Genomic DNA, 15,272 nt, shown 5'->3' on the forward strand with positions numbered 1-15,272 from the left:
CAGGAACAGCATGGGAAAGACCTGCCCCCATGATTCAGTTACCTCCCATCACGTCCCTCCAATGACACGTGGGAATCATGGGAGCTACAATTCAAGATGAGATTTGGGTGGGGATACAGCTAAACCATATCACCTGGGAACAAGCAGTGACAGCAAGAAGTTTTGTTAGCCCTTGTGCTTTCACCTGTGTCCTTGGCCAGGATGGCAAGCAACCACAATATTCCATGGATATTATATTGAGAAAATGGGGACTGTAGGGCAACCTCTTCCACTCTGTTTTGTCTCTTGTGAAACTTTGCTTTTCCCTGATGGTTTATGCAGTCTGACCCATAAATAATTTGAGAGTAGAAGTATTTAAAAATCATTCCCATCTTACCCAACAGGGGACTCAGTGTGTCTGCCCTTGCCTCAGTACTCAAGGCTGCAGTGATAAGATTGTGCCACCATGAAAGACCATCTGAATTTCATGCCTCAAAGTTAGCTCTAATGACCAGAAACTCTTTCTTTCTCATAAGGCAGTTGTCCATGTCTGAGACCAACATCTTGAAGATGCAGGCCCAATGTTTACCTCCACCAGTGAGGAGATAGGATGGCCTCCACTCTGATGTTGGGGCAAACAGTTTCATCTTGTATGTCCTGGATTGGATCAGAGTAGAATAAAATCAGGGTGAGGCAGACAGGGATTCTAATTACTCAAATATTTTGTCTTTGAGTAAATACATAATATATCTCTTTCCTTTCAGAAGAACCTGTGAGCTGCATGATAAATTGAGCGCTTAAGGTGGTCACTTAATGCAAATCCAAGAACCACTGGACATCCTTGATTGTTTGGTGTTTTAACATTCAGAACTGTTAGTAACTTGTCCACAAGCATGTAAATCTCTACGCTAACACTGCAAGGCAGAAATTCAATTTTCATAGTCCTGAATATACATGTCTCAGTACCTAGCTTGAGTGAGTGAGTGGCCTGAACAAAGGATTTGAGGGAGGTGAAATCACTCCACTCTGTTAAAATGTCATTTAAGTTTTAGATGTGGCCATGGACCAGGAGGTAAGATAGTATTTCATTCAATTAAAGTTATCTGGAGGTTACATGAAAACTGTATGAAAATCTACTCAAACTACATTGGAAAAATCTGTAAGAGTGTCTTCTTTATTTTGATGGTTTTGCAAGTCTGAACTGTTTTATTCAATATAGTTGTTTCATGTGTTGCTGGGCTCTATAGGCTCAGGTGCTGGTACTTATGGGGACCATAGGGACTCTCCCTTGGTTATCTCATTGGGCTGTGGCTACTTTGCATAGATGAAGCTCTCTAGGTTTTGAAGAACTGAAGTGACAGAGTGCCTGAGTCCCCTTCCTAGTTGTGTCTGCAGAGAGTAGAGCTATGTGTCTTCAGAGGTCCTTGAATCTGGCCAAAAAAAAAAAAAAAGTCTGTATCACTATTAGGTCTATCATGTGATTACTCTCCAGATACAGAGGGAGTGGGAGTATGTGAACATATCCTCTGGGAGGCAGCACATCTGCCCTGCAATGGGCTGGTCAAAGAAGAGAAGAACTGGGGATGGCTTTCCTCCAGAATTGCAGGCAGTGTTGACAGCAATGCTCAAAGAATTTTAGCTTGTGGGTCCCTCAGGTGAGGATGATGTCATGGTTGTCCAGTATGGAGATATTGAGGACCAGGGAAAATGTGGAAAACTCTTGGTGGACAGGCATTATGGCCCCCTGAGTCCAGCCTCGTGCGGGCACTTACATGGGGACAGGTCCTTCTGAAGGTAGGTGCTGTTGGCAGAGACTTGAGCTTAATATGGTTGATTGTGGGAGGTTGTGGAGTCACCAGGGGCTTCTCCTTACCCTTGAAGACTAAGGAATAGAGTGCCGTGGGATTCAGGACAAGGCTCTGCCAGATTCTTTGTTGAACATTAAATTACAGAAATCTTTTTTAGTTTATGTAGTGGTATTCATGCTGGGAATGTTCACTTGGAGTGCCTGCCCTGCCACAGAATAGGCACAGCAGCCCTCCCTGCCAGTGAGCCCCTCTTTGGGGTCAACTAGAAGAAGGGGTACGCAGCTGGAGGCAGTGTACACATCACTATTTTTAGCTTTTAGATTGTTTTTGCCGAGAGCCCTGAGTCTTTTCCTCAGTTAAGCCTCCCAGGCCAAGCCACTGAAACCCAATTATGAGCTGAAAATGCCCTCTGCCTACCAGCATCACTCCTCAGTAGTTAGTGGCATTCCTCCAATGATCTATCATACACTTTCATTTCTGAGATTTTTACAAAGTCCCCTTGAAGCCTTCCTTTTTTGTAAGAAAGAGGTCTGCCAACTCTTCATCTCCCATGCACAAGTGGTTCTTTAAATGCTATAGTAAAATGTCTTCTAAATAAAACAAAGCCACAGTGGCTAGAAATATGTTAAACCTTTGTCTCATAAATTAGTTTTGATTCTGAAACTATATGGAATATTTGTGGGAGAGGTATACATATTTTGTAAAATAAGTACTTTTGTCTTACAAGTAACTCTTTCTAACATGAGCTCTAAGAACCTTGTTTGAAATTTCATTTCATGGTCAATTCAGCATGTAATGAAAAGTTCAGGGAAGGATTGGAGTGCTTAACTTGGGCCATGGGAGACACAGATATGCTTCATATTTCTTAATTTATACGTCTTTGTAGAAATGGGTGAATAATCCCAATTTTCTGCAGGAATAGAGCCACCATATAATCTTCCAAAAAAAAAAAAAAATTCCATGGGTTGCTATGGAAACAATAATGCCTGCAGTCCCTGGGCTCTGCCCACTGAGGATCCCAGGGAATAGTTGCTGCCAGGGTTTCTCCCCTTCCGTGTCCCTTGGTAGAGGATCTGTACCCCAGCTGATGCTCAGGCTGTGCTCCCAGCCCCACCTCCACTTGGAAGAGGGAGAGGTCTTCTTGAGGAGGAATGCCCTCTTAGTCTAGCTCTTCCATCATGTGGAAATGATGCCTCTCTCTGTATTTGGAGAACTGTGTTGGCTACATGTTTTTAAAAAAGCTTCAAGACATTTAACCTATCATGGAATACTTCTAAAAATGCTGACAGACTCAGCACTATTCCTTTTATAACTATATTAGTTTCCTATTACTGCTGTAATGAGTTACTACAAATTACCTGGAGGCTTAAAACAACATAAATTTAGTCTCTTACAATTTTGGAGGCCAGAAGTTCAAAATCAGTCTCACTGGACCAAAGTCAGGGTGTTAGCAAGGCTGGTTCCTTCTAGAGGCTCTAGGGGAGAATCCATCTACTTGCCTTCTCTAGCAAGTAGAAATACTCTGGAGACCAGAGTTATTTCCTGACTATGACTCCTTTCCTTCATCTTCAAAGTCAGCAGTACATCATCTCCAAATCTCTTTCTCTCTGTCTCTCTGCTTGTGTCACCACCTGGTTATCTTTCTCACTCTGAGACACTTCTCTCTCTTCTTCTTCTTCTTCTTCTTCTTCTTTTTTTTTTTTTTTTTTTAATTGAAGTCTCACTCTGTCGCCTAGACTGGAGTGCAGTGGCACGATCTCAGCTCACTGCAACCTCCGCCTCCCAGGTTCAAGCTATTCTCCTGCCTCAGCGTCCCAAGTAGCTGGGATTACAGGTGCATACCACCATGCCCAGCTAATTTTTGTATTTTTAGTAGAAAGGGGATCTCATCATGTTGGTCAGTCTGGTCTCAAACTCCTGGCCTCATGATCTGCCCAACTTGGCCTCCCAAAGTGCTGGGATTACAGGAATAAGCCACCGCGCCCGGCCACTCCTCTCTCTCTCTTATAAAGACCCTTGTGATTACACTGGGCCTATTCGGATAATCTAGAATAATCTCCCCATCTGAAGACCCTTAATTTGATCATGTCTATAGCCTCTTTTACTATGGAAGGCCACCTATTCAATGTAGGTATTCCATATAAGGCCATAGATCCCAAGGATTACAATGTGACATCTCTGGGGTTGGGGGTGGGGAGTGTTATTCAGTTTACAACAATAAAGAATGAGTGTAGAAATAAGAAGTTGGTGGCCTTATTTGCAGTATGTCTTTATGCAAAGCCTTTTACAAATCATTTCCAGGAAAGTCCTTAGTTCTGACAGAGACCTTTTATATAAAAACCATTTCAGTATAAAATTGTCCTATTTTGTCACTGCCAAGTTAACAAGCACTTTAGCCACAGGCTGTTTTGCAAACGTGATTTTAAACAGCCAATTACTTTGGATATATTTATTGTTTTGTGTTCAGTGTAATGGCAATGAATTAATATTCACATAGTTGTCACATGCCATTTCTAAAGAGTTCTCCTTGAGCCCAATACTCATTAGAATTTCCTAATAAACACTATAAAATGACTCTACCCTGAATATTGTTAAATTACAATGGAAAAAATCACATACACAAAATCCTTGTAACCAGGCATAGGAATTCTGAGCATCTCCTTCCTTCTCTTTCTTTCTCTTTGTGTGTCTCTCTGTTTCTGTCTCTCTCTCTCTCTCTCTCCATCTATCTGTATTTGTCTCTCCCTGTTTCTCTATCCATCTCTGTTTTTTTGAGTCCTTACTCTGAGGGAAGCCAGTTACCATGTTGTGAGCAACTCTTATGGGGAGACTCATTTGAGGAAGAACTGGTGTTTTCAGTCTAGAGTCAACAATGACCTGAGCGTGAGGTTGGAAGCAATTTGAAAAAAAAAATCCTGAAAACATTTATCCAAATTAAAGCTGCTGAGAAATATTAGGAATAAATAAGAGCTTCTCAGTCCCCAAGAAACTGAAGATTACAGAATGTCCTTTGTTAGCTTAAGAATGAGGGGGAAAACGAAAATGCCCTTTCTCAGTACAAAGAATCAGTGAAGAGACTATTAAATTTGACATGAATTATGAAGTAGAAAAATCTGCTTGATTTATTAATTTTATGATATATGTAATCAATATCTAATTTGGCATAACACTGTAAATGTTTTTTTTATAAAGGTCTCTGAATTGACTTTGGAGATAACTGCATCCCTGGCCAACACCTTGATTGCAGCCTCATGAGAGGTTTTGAGGTAGACCCAGCTAGCTAAGCTGCTCCCAGGTGCCTGACTCACAGAGCCTGTGAGATAACAAACCCTTGTTATTTGCAGTCATGACATTTTGGGGTAATTTGTGATGCAGCAATAGATAACTAATACACCAGCCTTGAGCATCTTAAAGTCTCATAAAAAAATTAGTAACCTACTCAAGACTGTACTTTCAACCAAGTGTTGGATTTTGAGTACTTCGTGGAAGTTAGCAAAGGCAGAGGTGGAGGAAGGGGAGAGCTGAGCATAAGGCAAAACTCTGTTCACCCTAAAAGTTGGACTGTGTGTATCTATGACATTGATAAAGTGAATATGCTGAGAATACATTTGTATGGGACACTTAAAAGCATCCTGGGAATAAACTTTTCCTAAAAAGATTTGTTACATTAGTCAAGTCCTAGTGTTAGAGAAGGAGTGAACACAGCTTGATGCTTTACTTAAATGGACTGTTTATCCTGGACAAACAGGAATGTGGAGAAAGCTGCTTTGAGAAAAATGAAGTTTTCTAGAAAAGACAAGCATTACCAAAATTTCTGGGAGATGATATACTGACCACAAAGAAGCTCTGCTTTGTGCTCCCAGCGTGTAACTTTCTTATGAGGAAGAGGGGCTTGCCTGGGTGATTGGAGCATTAAGAGTACCTTGGACTGCAGAGGGCATAAGTGTGAAATGGCACTACCTTCCCTGCCTATGGAGAGGGGCCTGGAAGGGGTTTCACAGACAGAAGCCATCTGGGCTACCACAGTGTGTCAGAACAAAAGTAGGAAAGGAGGGACTGGCAGAGGCAATGTGAGAGCTCAGAAGTTTCTGTGTGTGGGCACCAAGGAAAAGATAGCCTGCAAATTCCACAGTCATGAAATGGAGCCAAATTAGAGAAATAGTATACTGCCATTATGATTTTTCTTAATCGTCAGGCTGGTGTGCTCTGTGAAACAGAAATTATATTCTTAGGTTTCTCTGGGTAATTAGTAATTCTAGTATAGCATCGATTCATAGCATGGACTAATTGCTACCCAAAGATGAGAACTAACTGCCTTGTATTAAACAGATAATAGCATGAGCATAGAGAAAATGTGTACTGCCAGAGATTATTTATATATCTCCAAGCCTGGGCATAGCAATAGAAAACTGAGTTAGAACTATTGTTGCAGCTAGTAGAAAAGGCTGTTTAGTTTCCAAGGGAAGAGTGATGGTCTTCCCTGGAGACTAGAGGGTCCCTACCAGCATTAGTCAAAGAACGTTTTGACCCTAGCAGGAACTTTCCACCAAAGCATTATGTAAAAGGAAGTAGGGATGGAAAATAGAAAGAAAAGTGTGTTGATCGAACCCTACAGGACCCATAGGGAATAGCATCTGCTCTATCAGGGCAGAGAATGTCTTACAGTAGTGGGGGAATGCTTGGTGATGGGTACATAGGTGTTTTAAACCAAGGAAAAAGCCCCATGACCATATGGATTCCTTTTTTAAAGATATATCAGACTGTAGGACATTTGTGCCTGTAATTGTGGAAAAAAAGCATTTTTATCGATAGTAATAGAAGTAGTAGGTGAGATGAGGTTCACTCTAAGCAAATGGTTGCTATAGTAAAATATTTTAATGGTGGCTAGGATAAAAGGAAAGAAAGTATGTTTCCCACACTTAATACAAATTGATAGAGGAGGAGAAATAGAAAGTCATTTAGAGCATAGAGATGGGCAAATCCCAAGATGGGGAAGCACTAATCATTGGAACAGCAACCAAGTTATCCAGCATTTCAAGGCACTATCCTAGAATTAACTTTGAGGTGACCCAAATTAGTGGCTGATCGTTAAGTTCTTCCCTAATATTGTGTGTAATAAACATATAGAACTGTGAATTGGAACAATCAATCATTTCATTACTGTTTCATTAATACCATTTTTTCTTGTGGCAAACAACCACAGCAAAAGCAAAATTTTAGTAATGTTGAAGTCCAGTTTTACTTGGTAAGCCATGTCAAGCCTAGCTTTTCTGGTCTTTTAAACATGAGGCTTAATTAATGATAGTTTGATACCATGGCTCCCAAACTTTTTATGCAGTCAGGTGGTGCTACCCAAAGTTTGGATCCAAGCTCCCTGCACATCAATCACCTCGGAAGTGTGTTGAGAAAAACCACACACACACACACACACACACACACACACATATATATATGTTAATGTTCATGTTATATATATACACACACACTTGTGTGTTTTTTATATATGTATATATGTGTGCGTATATATGTGTGTATATATGTGTGTATATATGTGTGTATATATGTGTGTATATGCATATATATGTAGAGAGAGGGAGATTTGGGGGTGGGGCCTGGGAATCTTAACTTCAACTATTATACTTTCTTTCTTGAAGTGATAAGTACTGTAGGGACCATACTTTGAGAAGCATAGTTCCAGGGAGATTTTGATTGATGAATTCTGAGGAAAGGCAGGGGGAGGAAGACAACCACCCAGAAGGAAAGTGCAGAGCAGGGAATGTAGTCAGAAACTCCATGAATTTGCCTTTCAAATTGATTTCAAATTTGATATTAATAATAGAGTTTTGTCTATTCCAGGTCCCATAATAAAGACTAGAAGTAAGTTGAGATTCAATCTCCCACTTGCTTGTACCCTGAAGATCCAAAATTAAAATTTGACTCTGGGTACAAAGAGGGTACTGTTGATGGTATGACCTGGAAAATCAGCTACAGGCTGAACCTCAGTCCACTATTAGCCCCAAAGCTATAAAAGAGAGTTTTACAGAATGATGAGAAGTCTTGTTATGGGACATTATCAGTAATTATTAGGATGTTAATGATAATAGTGAACGTTCCTATCATTTATTGTTAAACACAGACTTGAACAGTCTTAGATAATTTTTATGATAACCATATGATATCAGATGAGGAAAATTAGACTTAGTAACTTACCAAATGTATTTTGCTGCTATGTGGATAAACTGGGCTTTTTATTTCAGCCTGTTTTTCTTCAAAACCTATGAAGTATATCACTAGTCTCTTTGCCTCCTTAAGTGATACTGTGAGGGAACGGATAAAGCTATTCTAAATTAACTTTTCACAAGAGATGTTAAATCAACGTTGTCACACTACTTCTGTCATTAGAGCTTCTGGAAAGTCTTTACACAGGTGGCTCTTGGCTATTTGTTATCTAGGTAACAGCATCCCTCAGAGTCAAGCCTAGGAAAAGATTCTGTTTATTCCAATAAAAAGATTGTGCATTTCTGGGACTAGAGACCTCTTAAGGATATTAGCAGGAGGAGTGTAGTTGGAGTCCCAGTTGAACCTAACTTGAATGGACTTTAGGACTCGTAGAGACAGATTTTTATGAGAAAGCAAACCTCTTGGGAAATAACGATTACAAGGGAGAAAGAAATTTGGCACATAGCTATGCCATAATATGATAGGTACTGGAAGTGAAGAGCTGTTTTTAATATAGAATAATGCCTATCACTCAGCTCATCCTTCAGCCTAAAACAACTTAGGTCAAGTGCTAGGAAAACTGAGGTAGCACATGAAAGGGCTCTTTTATCAAAAGGTCTGAAATCACTGGGAGCTCCATAACCATATAATGTACTGTGCCACATGGGCTGACTCCCTGGGATTCATTCTACCATATATGTGCAGAAACAGACAACAGAGTGTGCCTGCCACCCAATGGCATCAAACATATGGGAGGCCTCCCAAGGTTCACAACTTTGGGCACCACATCATGTTTGGCACAGCAGAGAGGATTTGGCCCAGTGGGGCATGTGCATGGTGTTTATTCAGTCACAATGATCAGGATTTGTGCCAGGTATTGAAGAAAGGGGACTTCATGGGATTTCATAAGCCTGAAGCCAAAAGAGAGAAAAAAAAATGACAATGATTGCGTGGTATCTGAGATAACTTTGTGCTTCAATCCATATGAGATACTTTTAGAAATAATAAAGGGAAACTTTGAGGGACTCCAGGTATTTAAATTGTGGGTAGAAGCAGATCCTAAATAGGCCATTTATTACAATTAATACTGTGGTATCTGGCCTCCCAAAGGCCTCCCAGCAGTCCTTGGCTTCTGATATTCATGTCCTTGGGTAGAGCCCATATACATTAATTAGTGCTGACCCATGTGACCAGTAGAATACTGTGGAAGTGATGGTGTATGATATCTGAGGTTGGGACATAAAAGGCATTGCAACTTCCACCTTGTTTTTTTGGATTGTGGGAGAAACTAAACTCTATGTCTTGAGGAAAACCAAGCAGCCTTATGGAAGGGCCCACAGGGAGGGTAACTGAGACCTCCCACCAAAAGCCCACACTTGCCATCCACGTGAGTAAGCATATCTTTCACACATAGTCTTCAGAGGACTATGTCCTGACCCACATCTGACTGCAGCCTCATGAGATATAGAGCCAGAATTGCTCAGACAACCCTCTTCCAAATTCCTAATATGAGAAACAAAGAGAAATACTAATAAGTGTGATTAATAGTTTTTTTAAAAAACCACTAAGTTATAGAAGAATATGCCATGCAGAAATATGAACCCCATTTTTACTCACAGGATAGAAAGTCCTGAAGAGAGTTTGGGTAAGACTTGAATTGCTCCTTAAGTAAAGGGTGGGATTTGACTGGGTGCTGAAACAATGAGAAGCCTTTCTTGAAAGAGGGATGAATATTATTACTTAAGGCAGAAAGACAGATACATCTATATTTAAACGGACAGATTTGTTCAGGTTTGGGTCATAATCCTGAAAGACACAATCCTGAGGCCATAAGATCCCAAAACATCCGATTTCCTAAAGATCAATATCCCTAAAGTTTAAATTCCTAACGCCTAAAATCCTGCACAATCACAGGATAGTTGCATTGTTAGGCAGAACAATTACCTTGTTACTGTCTTTTTGCAGAAGAAAATGAATTTCAATTGAATCCCCAAGCCATAATGATGGATTTAGAATGAGGTGCAATCAAGGCTTTAAAAGTGAATTTCAAGGTGTTACCAATAAAGTTGGTTTTTTTCCATTCAGCCAATGCATTTGGCAGAAAATTCAGAGGAGAGGATTGGCCACATGTTACAGCAACAATGAGAACTTCAGTTTAAAAATGCGTCATTGCCTGCGTTGGCATTTCCTTCAGCTGATGATATTCCAGGAGCTTCTGATGAATTGAAGCTGTCTGAAGAAGCTCGTGAAGTTGCTGACTGATGCATAAATAATTATATGCATGGTAGGATAAAAAGACACTTAAGCAATGGTGTTGCTGTTTGATCACCATTATCGTTTCTGCCAAATTTGTGGTCTGTATATAAGTGCCTGTGGAATAGATTTCTGTGTATGCAAAACAACACAGAAGCATGGCACAGAAGATGGTAAAATATAATAGAAAATCTTCATGTCTGTGTATATCAAATCATGAAGCATTTCAAAAAGAGTAGCACCATATAGAAAGTGAAGGTGAACATATTGTTTGAGAAAAGCCACGTTGTAAAAGAAAACAAATCAGCTACTCATTGTGATGCTAGGGTACAAAATATTGTTAATGTCGTGAAAGTCAGCCAGCTCTTATGAACTATCTCTGTGCAATTGCCCAGAATCTATCCTTGTAATGCACATTTTCAAATGCTAAATTTTCTTTTCAGTTTTCTAGAGTTTTTTTCTTTTTCTTTTTTCAGTTTTTCCCCAGTATTTTACATTCTCAGCAGTTTTTTCTTTTGCAATTCTCTATGATATGTATTCTATCTTCGCATCATTTCCAATACTGGAGGTATAGACTGTGTAGAGACTTCTAGAAATTTCTAATTTGTTTTATGCATTTTTTGCAAATATGATTCATGAAAGTGCATTATCACAACATTGACTTTGAGTGTAAGCATTGGGGCATGTATGCAAAAACATTGGGATTTCCTCAGTAAATGAAGACAATTTTTGTACATCTGCATTTGTGAAAGATAAAATTTTTTGAGATCGTGGCTCTTTGGGTGATTGGTGCAGTTGTAACCCATCCTGGTTTTCGATCAATCATGTCAAAAGACTTAGTTTGTTCCTCACAGTATTTAGGACGGCAATCCTAAAACACACTATTATCAACCATAGTGATAGGTATTCGTACATTTAGCTTTTTGAACTATTTTTTGTGAATGTAGTTCATCTGCCCATGACTGTTGTATCAGTGTGGCTATCAGTATACCTGAATGTTCATACTTTAAATCTGTGTTATTATTGCCTATGTTATTGGGTAAAGTGGCTTATGAGTGTTCTGCTGTGTTTTTGTAGGTTTCTCAAATAAATCTCCTTTCAAAAAATGTAAATATCTTTTAAATAATTTTTAAAATACTTTCTGCAGAGTTATGGTGTCAGGGATTTTGATCTTTTGTGAGTTCAACATTTGGATTTATGGTGTTTGTGGGTGTGTCTTTCGGGATTATCATTGGCTTCCATTTGTCCACAGTGTTGAACATATAGTGAAGTAAGGAGTTAGGTGAGATACACTGGCTAGATCCAGGTTAGGGAAACCTTTACTTCTAATTTTAGGGCCTTGGATATAAACTAGAAGGCACTGGCTATATGAGGTAGAAGGATAATGAAATATATATTGGTTTTCCAGAATACTGTCTCATCTGGTGATTAGGCGTTGAATGAAGTAGAAGTAAGAAGACACTGGAATGAAGAAATTGTTTGAATAATTTAATAATTGCAGATGGTAAATATGAATGAACTAAAAAAAATACATTAGAGAAACTGGACTTTACATATTTTCAAATATAACCTTACTTTAGAACACTAGGTAATATGAAACATTTCTCATAAGTCTTTGACTGAGAAGATTTTTATTCATTCATTAAAAATATTTTTTAATAAGTTGGACATATATTATTAATAAATTTAATTCAACAAATATTAATATTAATCTTTATACAATGTCAGCAACATGGGGGCAATTATTAATTTAAATAGTTTAAATAATTTTTTATCCTCTGAATTTATAGATAAAAATTTTAAGAAAATGAAGAAAAGTATTTCTCCTTTATAGTTTCTTTCGGTGATTTTGTTGTTTGTTAATTTCTACTTTGAAACTACAAGCAGATGTCTGAGAAGGAATTTCACTTCTCTCTGTCAAGATAGATACCGACCTGGCCAGATAATCCTATTTTCTGGGACTGGGAAAGGAGAGACTAATTATTACTTTTATCTTTATTCAGCTGCATCTCATAGTCTTCCTTTTTATTTCTATCCTGTACTTCATTGTTTTTCTCAAGAACTCTCATCTCTGTGGAGGAAAAAAAATATCAATATTTCTGCCCATACCTAACAGTTGCCTGGGTCTACAGCTCTGAATCAAAACTAACATACCACACACCCAAAAGATGAAGTACTTACATCACCTTTACAGGCAAAGTATTCGTGTCTATAGCCACAAATCTAATCGTTTAGCTGAGGTGCTAAGTGGCAGTTTTTGGAAATCTGTAAGGAATTTCTAGAGAAAAGGATATATTTGAGAATAGCTCACTTCTAATTTATATCATCGTTCTAATGTTCATGACATTTAAAAAAAATTGAAGGCTGTGATTATTATTGGTTGTGAAATTAACTTAATGTTATGATAAGCATTTTTAAAACATGAAATAAAATAGTATTTAACAGAAAATGTCAAAATTAGTGGTGCATAGCAAGGATAGGTACTATGTAATAAAGCTTTTGATTCATGTTTTATATATGTTTGTTTTTGTGTGGGTCACGCTGTAATATTACCTCTTATCATGGGTCATAGTTACCATTTTTGAAAGCTTACTGATACTTTGGAATACAAATCCTAAAGTATAAAACGGTTTTCCACCAAGAAGCAGTTTCTCTGCTCCTTCTGGGATCTCTGTCTGGTTCCGCCCACCTGTCTGCCTCCACTCCTGCTTCCACCTTGTCCATCAGGATGACCCAGAAGTCCTACAAGGTGTCCACCTCTGGCTCCCGGGACTTCAGTAGCTGCTCCTACACGAGTGGGCCCAGTGCCCGCACCAGTTCCTTGAGCTTCTCCCAAGAGGGCAGCAACAGCAGCTTCTTGGGTGGCCTGGGTGGACGTTATGGTGGGGCTAGCGGCATGGGAGGCATCACTGCCATCATGGTCAACCAGAGCTTGCTGAGCCCCCTTAACCTGGAGGTGGACCCCAGCATCCAGGCTGTGTGCACCCAGGAGAAGGAGCAGATCAAGACCCTCAACAACAAGTTTGCCTCCTTCATAGACAAGGTATGGTTCCTGGAGCAGCGGAACAAGTTGCTGGAAACCAAGTGGAGCCTCCTGCAGCGGCAGAAGACGGCTCAGAGGAACATGGAGAACATGTTCAAGAGCTACATCAACAACCTTAGGCGGCAGTTGAAGACTCTGGGCCACAGACGCTGAAGCTGGAGGCGAAGCTTGGCAACATGCAGGGGCTGGTGGAGAACTTCAAGAACAAGTACCAGGATGAGTTCAATAAGCGTACAGAGATGGAGAATGAATTTGTCCTCATCCAGAAGGAAGTGGATGAAGCTTACATGCACAAGGTAGAGCTGGAGTCTCGCCTGCAAGGGCTGACTGACGAGATAACTTCCTCAGGCAGCTGTATGAAGAGGTGATCCAGGAGCTGCAGTCCCAGATCTTGGACACCTCTGTGGTGCTATCCATGGACAACAGTCGCTCCCTGGACATGGACAGCATCATTGCTGAGGTCAAGGCACATTATGACGAGATTGCCAACCACAGCCGGGCTGAGGCTGACAGCATGTACCAGATCAAGTATGAGTAGCTGCAGACGCTGGCTGGGAAGCTCGCGGATGACCTGCAGAGCACAAAGACTCAGATCTCTGAGATGAACTGGAACATCAGCCAGCTCCAGGTTGAGACGGAGGGCCTCAAAGGCCAGAGGTTTCCCTGGAGGCCGCCATTGCAGATGCTGAGTAGCGTGGAGAGCTTTCCATTAAGGATGCCAAATTCAAGCTGTCCGAGCTGAAGGTTGCCCTGCAGCGGGCCAAGCAGGACATAGCGTGGCAGCTGCGTGAGTACCAGAAGCTGATGAAGGTCAAGCTGGCCCTTGATGAAGGTCAAGCTGGTGGACATCGAGATTGCCACCTACAGGAAGCTGCTGGAGGGCGAAGAGAGCTGGTTGGAGTCTGGGATGCAGAACATGAGTATTCATCCATAGCAAGACCACCAGTGGCAAGTGGTCTGAGCTCGGTCTATGGGGTCCCTCACAAGCCCGGGCCCCAGCTACGGCCTGGGCTCCAGCTTTGGCTCTGGTGCGGACTCCAGCTCCTTTCAGCTGCACCAGCTCCACCAGGGCCGTGGTTGTGAAGAAGATTCAGACCCGCGATGGGAAGCTGGTGTCCGAGTCCTCTGACGTCCTGACGTCCTACCCAAGTGACAGGTGCGGCAGCCCCTCCCAGCCTACACCTCCTAAGGCTACCCCAGAGCCTGGGAGGGAGGCCACTTGCGGAGTAGCACAGGGAATGAGAGACGCACCTGAGGCTCAGCCCTAGCCCTCAGCTCACCTGCCAGGGAGTTTACTCCTGGGCCCCTTGCCCATTTCTCCAGCTACAAAACAATTTAGTTGCTTTTTTTTTTTTTTTTGTCCAATAAAACCTCAGGTAGCTCTGCCAGAAAAAAGAAAAAAAAAAAAGAAAAAGAAAAGATTTTCCAGTTTAGTAGTAATTTTCTGAATAATTTTTATCTCAAATTAGTAATAGTTGATAATAGAAAATGGAAACAGATTATATAAGCAGCTACAAGAAGTTTCCCACTACTGTAAATTGTTCTATGACTTGTACAAAATAAAAGTTCATAAATCCAACATTAGTTTCAAAAATGATATAATTATTGACCTTAGGAGAACAATATCAACACTTCCTGTGCAAGTCTCTTTATCTAAAACTATATAAGAAAAAAGTAACAGTAAATATCTTTTCAGAAGATTGTTGCAGTATGTGACAGAAAATGACTAGAATGACTTGTGGGTCCAGCATATTTAGCCTTGCTCAGCAGTATGCTTCTGTTAAGTTCCTGAGAAAGTTACCTTTATTCTTTAGGTATGTTTCTCTGCCAATAAATTAATTATCCACCTTTCCAATGCAGCCCAAAGCAAACTATATTTTATGACACAAAGTCATTAAAAGCTATGATCCAGGACAATACCTACAAAATGAAAGTAATAGTAAGAAAGAGAACATCAAAAATGCATGTTA

At 40.3% G+C, this 15,272-nt stretch overlaps 1 pseudogene; it reads left to right on the forward strand.

Moving 5' to 3' along the window:
• Positions 1 to 14,570, forward strand: part of LOC119619301 (keratin, type II cytoskeletal 8 pseudogene) — a 28,995-nt pseudogene extending 14,425 nt beyond the window's left edge.
• Positions 14,571 to 15,272: the final 702 nt, after the last annotated feature.

The sequence above is a fragment of the Chlorocebus sabaeus genome, chromosome 23 (assembly GCF_047675955.1).
Source record: "Chlorocebus sabaeus isolate Y175 chromosome 23, mChlSab1.0.hap1, whole genome shotgun sequence".
NCBI classification, from domain to species: domain Eukaryota; kingdom Metazoa; phylum Chordata; class Mammalia; order Primates; family Cercopithecidae; genus Chlorocebus; species Chlorocebus sabaeus.